This window comes from Rattus norvegicus, chromosome 15 (assembly GCF_036323735.1).
Source record: "Rattus norvegicus strain BN/NHsdMcwi chromosome 15, GRCr8, whole genome shotgun sequence".
Taxonomy (NCBI): domain Eukaryota; kingdom Metazoa; phylum Chordata; class Mammalia; order Rodentia; family Muridae; genus Rattus; species Rattus norvegicus.
In genome coordinates this window covers 69972840-69984968 of record NC_086033.1, presented here as the reverse complement: position 1 = coordinate 69984968, position 12129 = coordinate 69972840, and the positions used below count along the sequence as shown (strand labels likewise).

General features: G+C 37.9%; 1 long non-coding RNA gene across 1 annotated transcript in view; it reads right to left on the bottom strand.

Moving 5' to 3' along the window:
* Positions 1 to 1359: 1359 nt before the first annotated feature.
* The window catches only part of LOC134482000 (uncharacterized), a 36563-nt gene continuing 25793 nt past the window's right edge, over positions 1360 to 12129 (bottom strand). Inside the window, exon 3 of the long non-coding RNA XR_010057981.1 lies at positions 1360 to 1658. This is a non-coding gene — a long non-coding RNA (uncharacterized LOC134482000). The remainder of the gene's footprint in view (positions 1659 to 12129) is intronic.

The window sequence follows — 12129 nt, the reverse complement described above, 5'->3', positions numbered from 1 at the left end:
GAGTTCCCAGCATTCCAAACATCATATGCTTGCAGAAACTATCTACAGCTCACAAATTCACAACCCTGCTAGAGCACAAGGCAAATTGTAGTTAGCTGCTGTGGACAATCTACATATTCCACACCTAGCATTAAAACAAAAACATATTTCTATAATCTCTCTCTCTCTCTCTCTCTCTCTCTCTCTCTCTCTCTCTCTCTCTCTCTCTCTGTGTGTGTGTGTGTGTTTTATGAAATCAAAATTCTCACTACAATTATATGCAAAAGTTATGTAAATAGAAGTATTCAAGTCAGACATAGGTGGAGTAAGGAAATCAAGCATTATCTTCCTAAATAGGATGTTGTCCATGCTAGTTCTCATTCACTGTATTGCATCCATAGCCCTCTTTTTACCTTGTGAAACAGTTTCACTAACTTCCAAGCAGGACTTGAACTCCTGAACCTCCCTGTCTCTGCCTCTCAGGTAGCTAGCTGGATTAAAGTCCTGCACTTCTATGCCTAGTGCCCTCATTCTACTCTGATAAGCACCTGTCAGATACCTATTAAGTACAAAGCATCTGCTAGATAAGAAGTTAAAAATCAGTAAGAAAAAGTTCAGGCCATTGAATGTCTATCTGGACAGTGAAGACAGGCTTGCCTATAGGCAATTAAATACCGTGTGGATGGTTAGACAGAAGTATGAATGAGTTGCTGTGGGAAGATGGATGGAGCTCATTCAGGTGAGGAGGATCATGGGAAGCACCTCAGGAATGTGACACCTACAGAACAAGAGGAAGACTGGCTCTTTATTTTATAAAGAGATGGTTTTCAAATACACATTTTGCTCCTTTACTCAGCTGGAATTGAATGTGTGTCAAGGAGGTCATTCTAGATAAAAATAGGCACAAGACATAGGCTTTGTCAATCTCAGAATTTCAATTTGTTCTAGGTGAGAAAGGATAAATTAAAAAGAAATATTGTCAACTTTTACCCCATATCCTGGATTTCTATTCATTTATGTATGTTGTGCAACATTTCCTAGAATGGCAGTAGCATTTTTTAATTTATTTTTAAATTTTTCATACAATATACTTGAATATATTATATGAAAATATATCATATACTTTTCTCTCCCTGAAATTTTCTCAGATCTTTCCGATATCACTTCCTACCCAATTTTAGGACTCTCTCTCTCTCTCTCTCTCTCTCTCTCTCTCTCTCTCTCTCTCTCTCTCTTTCCCTCCCTCCCTCCCTCCCTCCCTCTCCCATTCCCTCTCCCTCTCCCTCCCCATTTCCTTTCCTATTCCCTCTCCCATTCCCTCTCCCTCTCTCTTTCCCTCCCTGTCTCAAAAACAAAACAAATGAACAAAAACCAGCAAGATAAAAAGTATCAGATCTAATAACATACTCACCAAAAAAAAAAAAAAAGTCTTCTTTGTATTGGGCAACTACTCCTAGGCATGCGGCTTACACGGGAACGTGGTTGATATTCCCAATGACACTCCATTGGAGGAAACTGTATCCTTTCCCAGGAGGTACCACTTGTAAATAGCTTCCTGTTAAGGGTGGAACTCTAGTTCCTTCTCACTCCTGGGATTTTGTCTGATTTGACCTGTGAATGTCGTCTGTGTGCTGTCAAAGTCTTTGTGAGTTCATATACGTGTTTCAGTCTTGTTATGTCTGAAAGACATATTTTTTATGAAAATGAGTATGTGGGTTCATCAAAAAGTTGAAAAATCAATCTGTGAAAAGATCCCGCTATACCACTTTTAGGCATATATCAAAAGCCCTCGACATCTTACTAAAGCAATACTTGTTCATCCATGTTCATTGCTAGTCAGAAACAGACTAGATCTCCATCAACTGATGAATGCATAATAAAAATGTGATACAGTCATACAATGCAATATTATTCAGCTGCTAGAAAAAAATGGAATTATAGAGGCAGATGCTCGAAGTCAACCATTGGATTGAGCACAGGGTCTACAATGGAGGAGTTAGAGAAAGGACTGAAGGCACTAAAGGGGTTTGCAACCCCATAGGAAGAAAAATCATATCAATCAACCAGACCCCACTAGAGTTCCCAGGGACTAAACCAACAACCAAAGAGTACACATGGAGTAACCAATGACTCCAGCCACATATGTAGCAAAGAATGGCCTTGTTAGACATCAATGGGAGGAAAGGACCTTAGTGCTGGGAAGGCTTGATGCCCCAGTATAGGGGAGGGGCGGAATGTCAGGGTGGTGAGGTGAGAGTGGGTGGGTGGGTGGGAGAGCACCCTGATAGAAGTAGGAGGAGGGGAAATAGGATAGGGGGTTTATAGAAGGGAAATCCAGAAAGAGCATAACATTTGAAATGTAAATAAATAAAATATCCAATAAAAAAGGAAAAACTGAATTATGAAATTAACAGGTAAATAGATGAAGCTAAGAACAGTCAGCCTGAATGAGGTAATCCATACCCTAGAAAACAAATTTTGTATGTTTTTGCATATATTAAAACTTTAGATATGTGTACTTCAATATGAATAAGCATAAAGCTTAGGTGCTAGTAAGGGAGTAGTGTAGGGGATCTTCTAAGGAAAAGGAACTAGAGAACAGCGTTAGAGAGAGATAAAGGGGAAACTAGATGGATTAAATGAGCTTGGGGAACCGAGCGCAGAGGAAAGAAGAAATACAAGGCTGGATAACTGACTTTAAATGACTTTTGAACTTAAATGAAAAATATGTACAAATATGAAAGGAATTTACAGGGCATTTCAATATTAGTAACATTCAAGATGTGTGGCCCAACAGTTTCATATCCTGGTCTTGAAGCCAGATTTTCTCAGCTCTGACATACTAGTGGGGAAACTGGACAGGTTACTAAACTTACTGTGCTTCTGTTCCCTGAGCAACACAAAGGGGAGCTAACTCAGCAAAACCTCCCTTCCAAACTGCTTTGAGAGTACGATGAGCTGACCCAAGTGTGTAACCTGTCTGGAATGGTAGTTTCTTGTTGAAGAACTAGGTAACTTTATGGAAATTGTAAGATTTTAAACACAATCATTACATAGTGATATTAATAAACTAAGAAGTAGTCATTCCCTGGTATTTCCTTGACGAAGAGAGCTAAGAACAGAGTTGAGCAGCTATAGTACCATCAATGTCAATCCATTCACTGTCCCTGTGCCTCTTTGATTTAAATAAAAATCTATGATGAGTGCCTATAAGTATATACAAGGCTGGCACATCAATAGCCTATCTAATCTGTGTCTCTAAGATGTACTCTTAGTTAAGGTTTCTATTGCCATGAAAAACACCATGAACAAAGCACCTTGAGGAAAAGACAGTTAATTAGCTTATAGTTTCACAACACTTTATCACTGAAGGAAGTAAGGACAGTAACTAAAACAGAGCAGGATCCTGGAGTCCGGAGCTAATGCAGAGGCTATGGAATGGTGCTGCCTACTGGCTTGCTTCTCAGGCTTGCTCAGGCTGCTTACTTATAGAATTCAGGACCACCAGCTCAGGGATGGCTCCACCCAAAACGGGCTCCACTCTCTGTCATCAATCACTAATTATGAAAATGCCCTACAGGATTGCTTGTAGCCTGATCTTATGGGGGCATTTCCTTGATTGAGACTTCCTCAGATGACTTTAGCTTGTGTCAAGTTGACATAAAACTAGCCAGCACATGAACCTTTTGTGGATAACATTCTTTTTATCTTATAGGGGAAAAATGAGTGTAAAACCCATGATCAGTATGTCAAGTGGAGTTTTCTACTAACTTTAACTTGTTTAATTAATTTTAATAGCTTGATTTTTAGAAGTGAATAAACTGAATTCCAGAAATATTAACAGTAAACCACCTTTAAAAGAAATAATGACAGGGCTAGAGAGATGGCTCAATCTCTCTACAATCCTCTCTGCTTGCTACAGAAGCACTAAGGCACTCAGAACAACTGAGTTTAGATCACCAGCATAGTAGCTCCCATTGTAATCCCACCAGTGGGTGGTTGGAGACAAGAGGCTCCCTGGAACTCAGCTAGCCAACTAATTATGCTGAATACAGAGCTCTGAGTGCACAAACATGAGAAATGCAGCTCAGAACCCATGAAATCCTAGGTGGGTGTGGCATCCTGCCTGTAATCACTGCCTCAGAATATAGACACAGAATCCCCAGAGCAATTTGTTGCCTAGAGCAACTAGCCCTAACTTAGGCCAGCTCTAAGTTTGCCTGAGATTCTGAGACACTGCTTCAGTGAGCAAGACCAAAACAGCAATAGAGGATAACTTTCCACATCAGCCTCTGTCCTGCATGTACACATGCATGTACAGGCATGCACATCCTTGTGAATCAAGTATGAATACAAGAACAAACACATGTGAAAATGAAAAAAATCAATCAATCAATAGATGTAAACCACCCATCTGAACTTTGTATGAATATGATTATTACAAAATGTAATACACTGAAAAACTGAAGGAGAAAATAGACTTGATGAATGAATATAAACCTGGAAATTCATAAATCAGAATCTTAGGCATGAGTTTAGCTCTGATTTGCACTATGTTAACCTTCACTTATCATTTTGGGATTTCTGATACCCTAACAACAGACAATCCAAAGCAATTTGTAAAGACATTGATCCTACCTGCTTCTCGAGGATTCAGAAATTATCATGAAGTTCTGTGGAATGGTAAGAACCAGAATAATTTTTTTAAAAGCATAAAGCATAACACAGTATTTTATTCATATTTTAATATCAAAGTCCAGTGTTGCTGTGAGCTAAGGAAAGAATAAAATCACTTGCAATCAAACAGTTGATGAAATTTCCCAAGCCCAGCTGCATCTCATTACACCAAATCCTTTAGTTACTAAGGTATGCAGCCATTGTGAGAAAAGATTACATTATCTGTTTAAAAGTATGCTGACTTTCCCTTGTCCTGAATTATGTCACATGCTTGTTCCTAACATCATAACATCATTCCAACCCTTCTAAGGTTAAATTGTGTGTGTGTGTGTGTGTGTGTGTGTGTGTGTGTGTGTTCTCACGTGCACACACACGTGTGTGTATAGTCAATGTTCAAAGTGAGGTGGAAGTTCACAGAATGTGAAAAGCTATTTATTCTCTTTATGGCAGTGGAATTTTATTCTACTGATTCTTTTTCTGACATTTTTAAACCGCGTCTGTTTTATTTAAACAAAAATAAAAGTCTGAAGCCAGGATATTGGTATTATACGGGGCAGTGAAAAATATTGCATTACACAGTAGACTTTCATTTGAAGTGACGATCAAGCCAATTTGGGTTGTTTATTGCTATTCCACAGCAGAATCTAGAGACCTTACACTGTGCATTTGTGTGTAAGAACCACACTGTTTCTACTAGTTTATAGGAATTTTATTGTCTAGTCTGTGAGCCAATGAAACAGCACCCAACTACTAGATGGAAAACTAAAGAAGGCAAAACCATCAGCGCCAGCTGTCAGTTCTGTATTTTTTCTCTGTAATTCACGCCAAATTCATCTCCTAAATATAGAACTGATAATGAAATTAATTCATCATTTCAACATACCAAAATAAAGTAGGGGAAAAGCAAAGAACAATTTGAGATCCACATAAATATGCTTGACTTTGGCAAGCACCCACACCTTAGTTTGGTTTTTACCAAATAATTCAAAGCTATTAGAGCAGAGTAGGAGGAAGGAGTTTGTGCAAAGAGAAGCTGAGCAGAAAGTTGTGCACCTCATAAGAGTTAAGTCTTTAAAAATGTAAACACATGCAAATGAGTTTCAACTTTAATCTACTGAATATTTCAAGCCAGGGTCCAGCATAATAGTATGTGCTTTAAAAGATATTATGCCTTACAGTCAGAAATAGGAATCAAAATGCTAGTATTTAATCTGAGAGAAGTTAATGAAGCTATGATAGACTGATGACAATAAAAAATAAGAAAAATAAAAATAAGTTTAAAAATAAAAAGATGGATGCATCCAGCAGTCAGGAGCCACTTTTGAGAGGCTGAAAGCGATAACACAAATGGGAAATCTCCAACCACTTGGAAATTGATTTTTGCTTATCACACTGAATCACTTAGCACAGAGAAATGCTACTGAGAAAAATTGTATGATAAGAGGCATATCTACTATGTGTCAAGCAGTGTTTCAGAAGCTAATACAACACTGAAGAGAACTCTACTTTAAAAGGGTGAATAAACAAACTGTGGTACATCCATACAGTAAAATTTCATTCACCTGAAAAAGAGGAATATATGAGCTCTTAAGCCATTAAAAGATACAGAGAAACTTGAAATGCTTATATGTGTAAGAAAAAAACTACAATTGTACAGCTATGGTCTATAAATTGAGACATTCTCCATGGAGAGAAAAGGGAACCTTATGAGACTCATTAGACAAAACTTACAGGACACAGGAAGTTCCCAAGACCTACAAGATTCACAAAGATTCTCCCAGGATGCTTCAGACTCTGGACTTTGGGTGATTATGATGTGTTAGCTCATCTTTTGTAACTAACTTATCATTCTCATGCCAGGAACTGATAGTTAGGGAGACAAAGTAAGCAGAAAACAGTATCTGCAGCAGAACTCTGTGCTGTGTAAAGACCTAAAAGTTCCCTAACAATTTTTTCCAGGGGAGAAGAGTGACAAATATTCATATATTCAAGGAGGATAGGCTCGTGATTTAGAAGAGAAAGACAACTGTACACAAAAGCAAAGCACCTGATTGCCAATGTACTATTAGGAGATTAAAGAAGCTGTTACTACTATATACAAGTGGGTGGCATTGTCTATCAATAAAGTAACTATTACAGAAGTGAAAAGAATAAGTGTGTGCTAAAAATTCTTGTTTACTTGTGGTCAAGATCAACCCTTTGTGGGATTTGTTATCGTCTATGACAAATAGTAGTGGTAATAAAATAACAACAATAATAGTAATAAATAGGTATAATACATATAATAAGTCTTGTGTGTCTGTTTGTGTATGTGTGTGTGTGTGTTTGTGAGTGTGTGTGTGTGTGTGTGTGTCTGTTATACATATTCTGTGAAAGAAAAGTAAAAAAGGAGTTAGGAAAGAACATGGTGAGGAAGAATTACTGTTTGGATAATATGATCATAGGAAGTCTCACTATAGTTAAGCAAAGACCGGAAAGGGGTTGGGAGAATCTAGAAAAATCTAGAAAAAAATGTATTCCGCAAAAGTGGTGGAGAATATGCAAAAATCCCTATACTTTTTGTTCAATTTTGTTGAGGAAAAACAGATGTTAGACCTCTGGAGAAAAGTGCTTGATGTACTCAAGAAATGGAATAAAAACTAATACTGCTAATATGCAGGACCAGAACATTCTGGTCACACAGGTAGACCACTCTTGTGATAGAACAGTCAATTGGCATGATCAAATTTCAGTTTTAATAGATTTTTCCCTTCTGCTGTTGTGGTAGTTTAAAAGAAAACGGCACCAAAGGCATCATTACTAGGAGCTGTGTCCTTGTTGGAGTAGGTGTGGCAATGTTGGAGGAAGTGTGTCACACTGATAAATGGCTTTGAGTTTTCAGGTGCTCAGGAAGGCCAAGTGTGGTGCTCTCTTCCTGCTATCTGCAGATCCACATGTAGAACTTCCAGCTACCTCTCCAGCACCATTTCTGCCTGAGTCATGCTTCTGTCCATGATGACAAGGACTAAACCTCTAAACTATAAGCCAGCTCCAATTAAATGCTTTCCTTTATAAGAGGTATTGTGGCCATGGTGTCTTCTCCCAACAGACACTCTCACCAAGATAGTTGTTATCTAGAAAAAAAGGCACCAGGAAATGAGAAGGTATAAAACCAGATCTGAACCAGGAAGAATGATTCAAACTTGATAGCAAAGTTGTATAGCAAATTCCTACAAACTGGAACATTCCTTCCAGGGAAGAAACTCATTAAGACTCATGAACTTCTAATGTGAAGTTCATATAAGTAAACAACTCATAAGTCTCCGGAAGTCCCTGAAATTTACCAGATGTCCAAGACCCATTCCTCTACAATGTTACAATCTCCTGTTGAGTAGAAGAGACTCTGATATGTCAAATTGCCTGCAAGTCATAGAGAGAGCATGAGAACTCCAGCTTTATTTGTAAAATTCCATACTGAGGTGGGCTCTGGTGAAGAATCTAACTACAAATAAGACCCATACCCGTACTTCTATAAGAAAAATTTTTAAAACTTCCAATAAATTCAGTTGTTCAATAGATTGACCTTTGGTGAACTCTTTCTTAACTTTGGTTCTATATGTTGGATGAATAGACATATATTCATACCTGCCCCCAGAAACAATGCCATATAATAGACAATTATCCAGGCAAAATATGACAGTAATTGAAGTAATATGGTAAGAATGTTGAGAAGAAATCCAGTTTCACATCCATATACAGAATGTTCTGTTGCCTTGATGATGAGATGTTAAAGAGATACATCAAAGTCAATTCCAAATACTTGGTTCCAGCATGTAGAAGTCTTGAGTAAGCATTCACTGACCAGGGGTTGAATTTAGAAGAAAGAGGTTGGAGAGTGGGAGTAAGATTACATTTTTGGTTTTGGACATATTTATGTTTTTGCCTGATATCCAGATAAAGATGTCAAGGGGACTTTTGAGAAAGAATTCTGGAGGTTATGATTGATGTCCCAAATTTAGGAATCATCTGCAACACAAAAATAAATGAGGCTGTAACTAGATGAGCATATCTAAGGAGTAGAGGTGAACATATATATGAGAAAATTGATACTCAGCCTGAGCAATGGCGGATTGGAAAGACAGAGAAGAACAAGTTAGAGGCAGACAGAGACAGGGAGAGAGAGGCTTTGAATAACTAAAGAAAGGGTTGCAAGGAGAAATGATCAACTAATGAACAAAGTGGAAATTGAATAATTTTTAGACCTCTCTAGGTGTAGTGGTGTGTCCCTGTAACTGTAGCACAGGAGGCGCTGAAAAGAAAAGTAATGATTTAAGGTCAACTTTTGCTGCTAACAAGACTCTGTCTCAAAAAAAAATTTAAAAATAAAGAACTAGAATTTCTTGTCCCAATTAATAACAAAACATTAAGGAGTATGGGAAGAGCCATTGTTATGAATGGTAACAGGAAGAAACCAGACCAAAATAGATAACAGAAAAAAAAGGAGGAAAATGAAAAGCCTTAAGTAGTTCAGTGGCTGCTGGAAACACAGATGCGTAATTGTAGCTGAAATATGATATAGTGCTAAAAGAGTATGTTTAAATTTAGGAAAATTATAATTTTTGCATATTTGGATTGATATAATAAAAAATAGAATCTATCACCGTGTCATGTCTCGTCCCCAGAATTGAGGCTAATGAACTATCTCTCAGGGAGAAGGGACCACCCCTATAAAGGCCCTTTTCCTCCCCAGAATTCCCACCCCCAACCCAGCTCAGTCCTTACAAGTCACCATGAGGTTGAACTGTGTCATCTATCCTTTTTGATTCCTCAACGATTCTGTAGTATTCCTTTTTTTTCTTCCCTTTTGGCTTTTTTTGTTTTTAGATGCTGGTCAGAGAAATAGGATGCTTTTAAATTCCCTGGACTTTGGGCTTCCACCTTCCTTCTCTGAAGTTTCCCTTCTCTCCACATGGCTGCCTACCACAACGTAGCTAACATTTGAGGGCTTTTCTCAAAAGCATGGGTTAGGTGTTTTGTTTGTTTATTTTTTTTAATTTTTTGTTGTGGGTTGTCCTTCCTTCTTTCCTTCCTTCCTACCTTCCTACCTCTTCTCCTTTCTCCTCCTCTGTATAGCTGTGAGATTTACAACTTACCTGCCAAAAGGTTTTCTTTCTCTAATAAATTATCCTTGAGACTCCATTTGAGTCTGTCCTTAAATTGTTTTATTGGTGAGACTAAGAATTCCAAAATGAGACCTTCTTTTCTCCAGTAGCACGTAGTGTCTCCACTGGAATGCTCCAAGTTGTCTGATTACACAGTTTTTCTTCTTTTTACTTATTTTAATCTACAAAGAAAATGAACCCATTCTTGTACCCCCTAGCTGGCATCAGAATGATCTGAAGACAAATTCTGTTGTGAAATAGAGAAGAAATAATTGTAATAACAATGCCTCTAAACGAAACCATGGTTTGAGATTTAGATAGTAAAGCAGAGGCATGATGACTGCATATGACGGAAAGAGAGAATTTATTGCAAATATTATATGGGAGATGCTGCAGAAGTGAAGGTCTGAAGACAATTTTACAGGGCCACAATGAGAGTGAGACTTGCCATCATCCTGCCTAGTTGGATAATTTTCAGTTTGCAGAGAAATTCAGGAAGCCAAGAATTTCTAATCAGTCATAATAGGGTCATATGTGGACCACATAGGGAAGTCACCGCAAGATTGAAATGGTGCTGTTTCTATTGTATAAGCTTACAGTCAAACATCTGTCGGTAGACCTGGAGTAACCATTGGTAAGCCTGACCAGCAGTTTGGAAAGCAAGTTAGATTCAGAGTGGAACCTGCCAGACACACTGAACATTACAAACTTCCAAAAGTAAGTTGGCCTCCGAGTCACTCTACCACTTAAACTTTATGCAAGCGCTATATTCTGTTGTTTATCATTTAACCATACAAGAGGTTACAGAAAAATATAGTTCCTGTCAGTGGCACAATTCTGTACTCCCTTCCCTTTCCATTTACCACCCACAGCCATCTTTTAATCAGCCTCAGGTTTCAAATAAAGATATTTGTAAAATGATGCTTCTAATTAATATGATGAAACACTCACACAAACACAAACTGATCACTCTCTCCCAAAACCCACAGAAACACTTAACCCATCTTTGGCGATGCTCATTTCTTTGTACTCAGTCACTCTGTCTTTGCTATCTTATGACAAATGACAATGACACGGGAAATTAACCATCGTTTGTACTATATAAGAAACAGAATGGAAGAAGGAACAGGAAATTTAAAAATTAGCTGCTGCATACACAAATATATTGACATTTGACAATCATCACTACTAATTCTCTACAAATTACCCCATAATCAGTTATTTAAAACATTCTTCTGCTTCCTATTTTACATACATACAACAACACTCCAGTCAATCATTGTTATTTGCGTAAGAAAAGATGCAAGTTACATGGGGGAGGGCAATAGGAGGGAAGTATGGGGGAGGGGGAGGGATGGGGGCTCTGGACAGAAAATGGGAAGGGGAATAACCTTTGAAATGTAAGTAAAGAAATATATAATAAAAAAATCTAAAAAAAAAGATGTAAGTCTAACTTCCTGGCAGTCATGGCGGTTGAGAATACTTTGTTACTTTTGTCACAGAACATGTAAGTAATAAGCCCCAGAGGGGATCTCAAGACTTCTCTGGCTCAGTTGCATAACTTTTATTCTCTTCATAGGATTAGTCACTTCAGAGAAGTAACCAAAACTTTTTATATGCAGTGTCACTGGCATGAGGAAGACGAGGTTGCCAGGTGACTGGCACTAAATAAATTCTGAGTGCAATGAGAGAAACAGTATTATATATACATCTTCAAAGCCAACTTAATCCCATCCGGGAAGAAACTGTTCCAGCCCCACATCTTTGCCACCCAGATGGTGCTATGCTTGTAGCTTCTTCCCTTCTCCAATAACTTATTTGAGACTTCAAGGTCTTCTCAAGCCTCATCTCAGATATATCACCTACACTTGATACGAGGATACTGCTAAATACACCCAGTAGTTTCACTAAGCCAGAGAACAAAGATATAATGATGGTTATCTAAAAGGTCCATAATCTAATATAGCATTCGATAATAGCCAGAAGTTGTTTCTGAGTAGATTATTAGTTATCTTCAGAAATTAGCACCACTTACATCAAAATTCTAAACAGCAGTGACACTATTCACCCATAGCAGCCCCATAGAGATCATTGTACCGTCAGCCACCAGCAGATGGATTTGTTAAGTTGAACAGTTTAGTAGTGAATCCATTGTCATAGCAAGCAACTCTATCTATTAAATGTCTTTTGTTCTGAGACGCTCCAAACATAATAGCTTTTTAAATGATTTGACCAATAAGTCTGAGTACCGTGTCAAAATGAATAACTTACTTCTCAAGTCCAATATCACCATTATTGTTGTAGGTGGTTTGCAATTTGTCTTTTGTTTGGA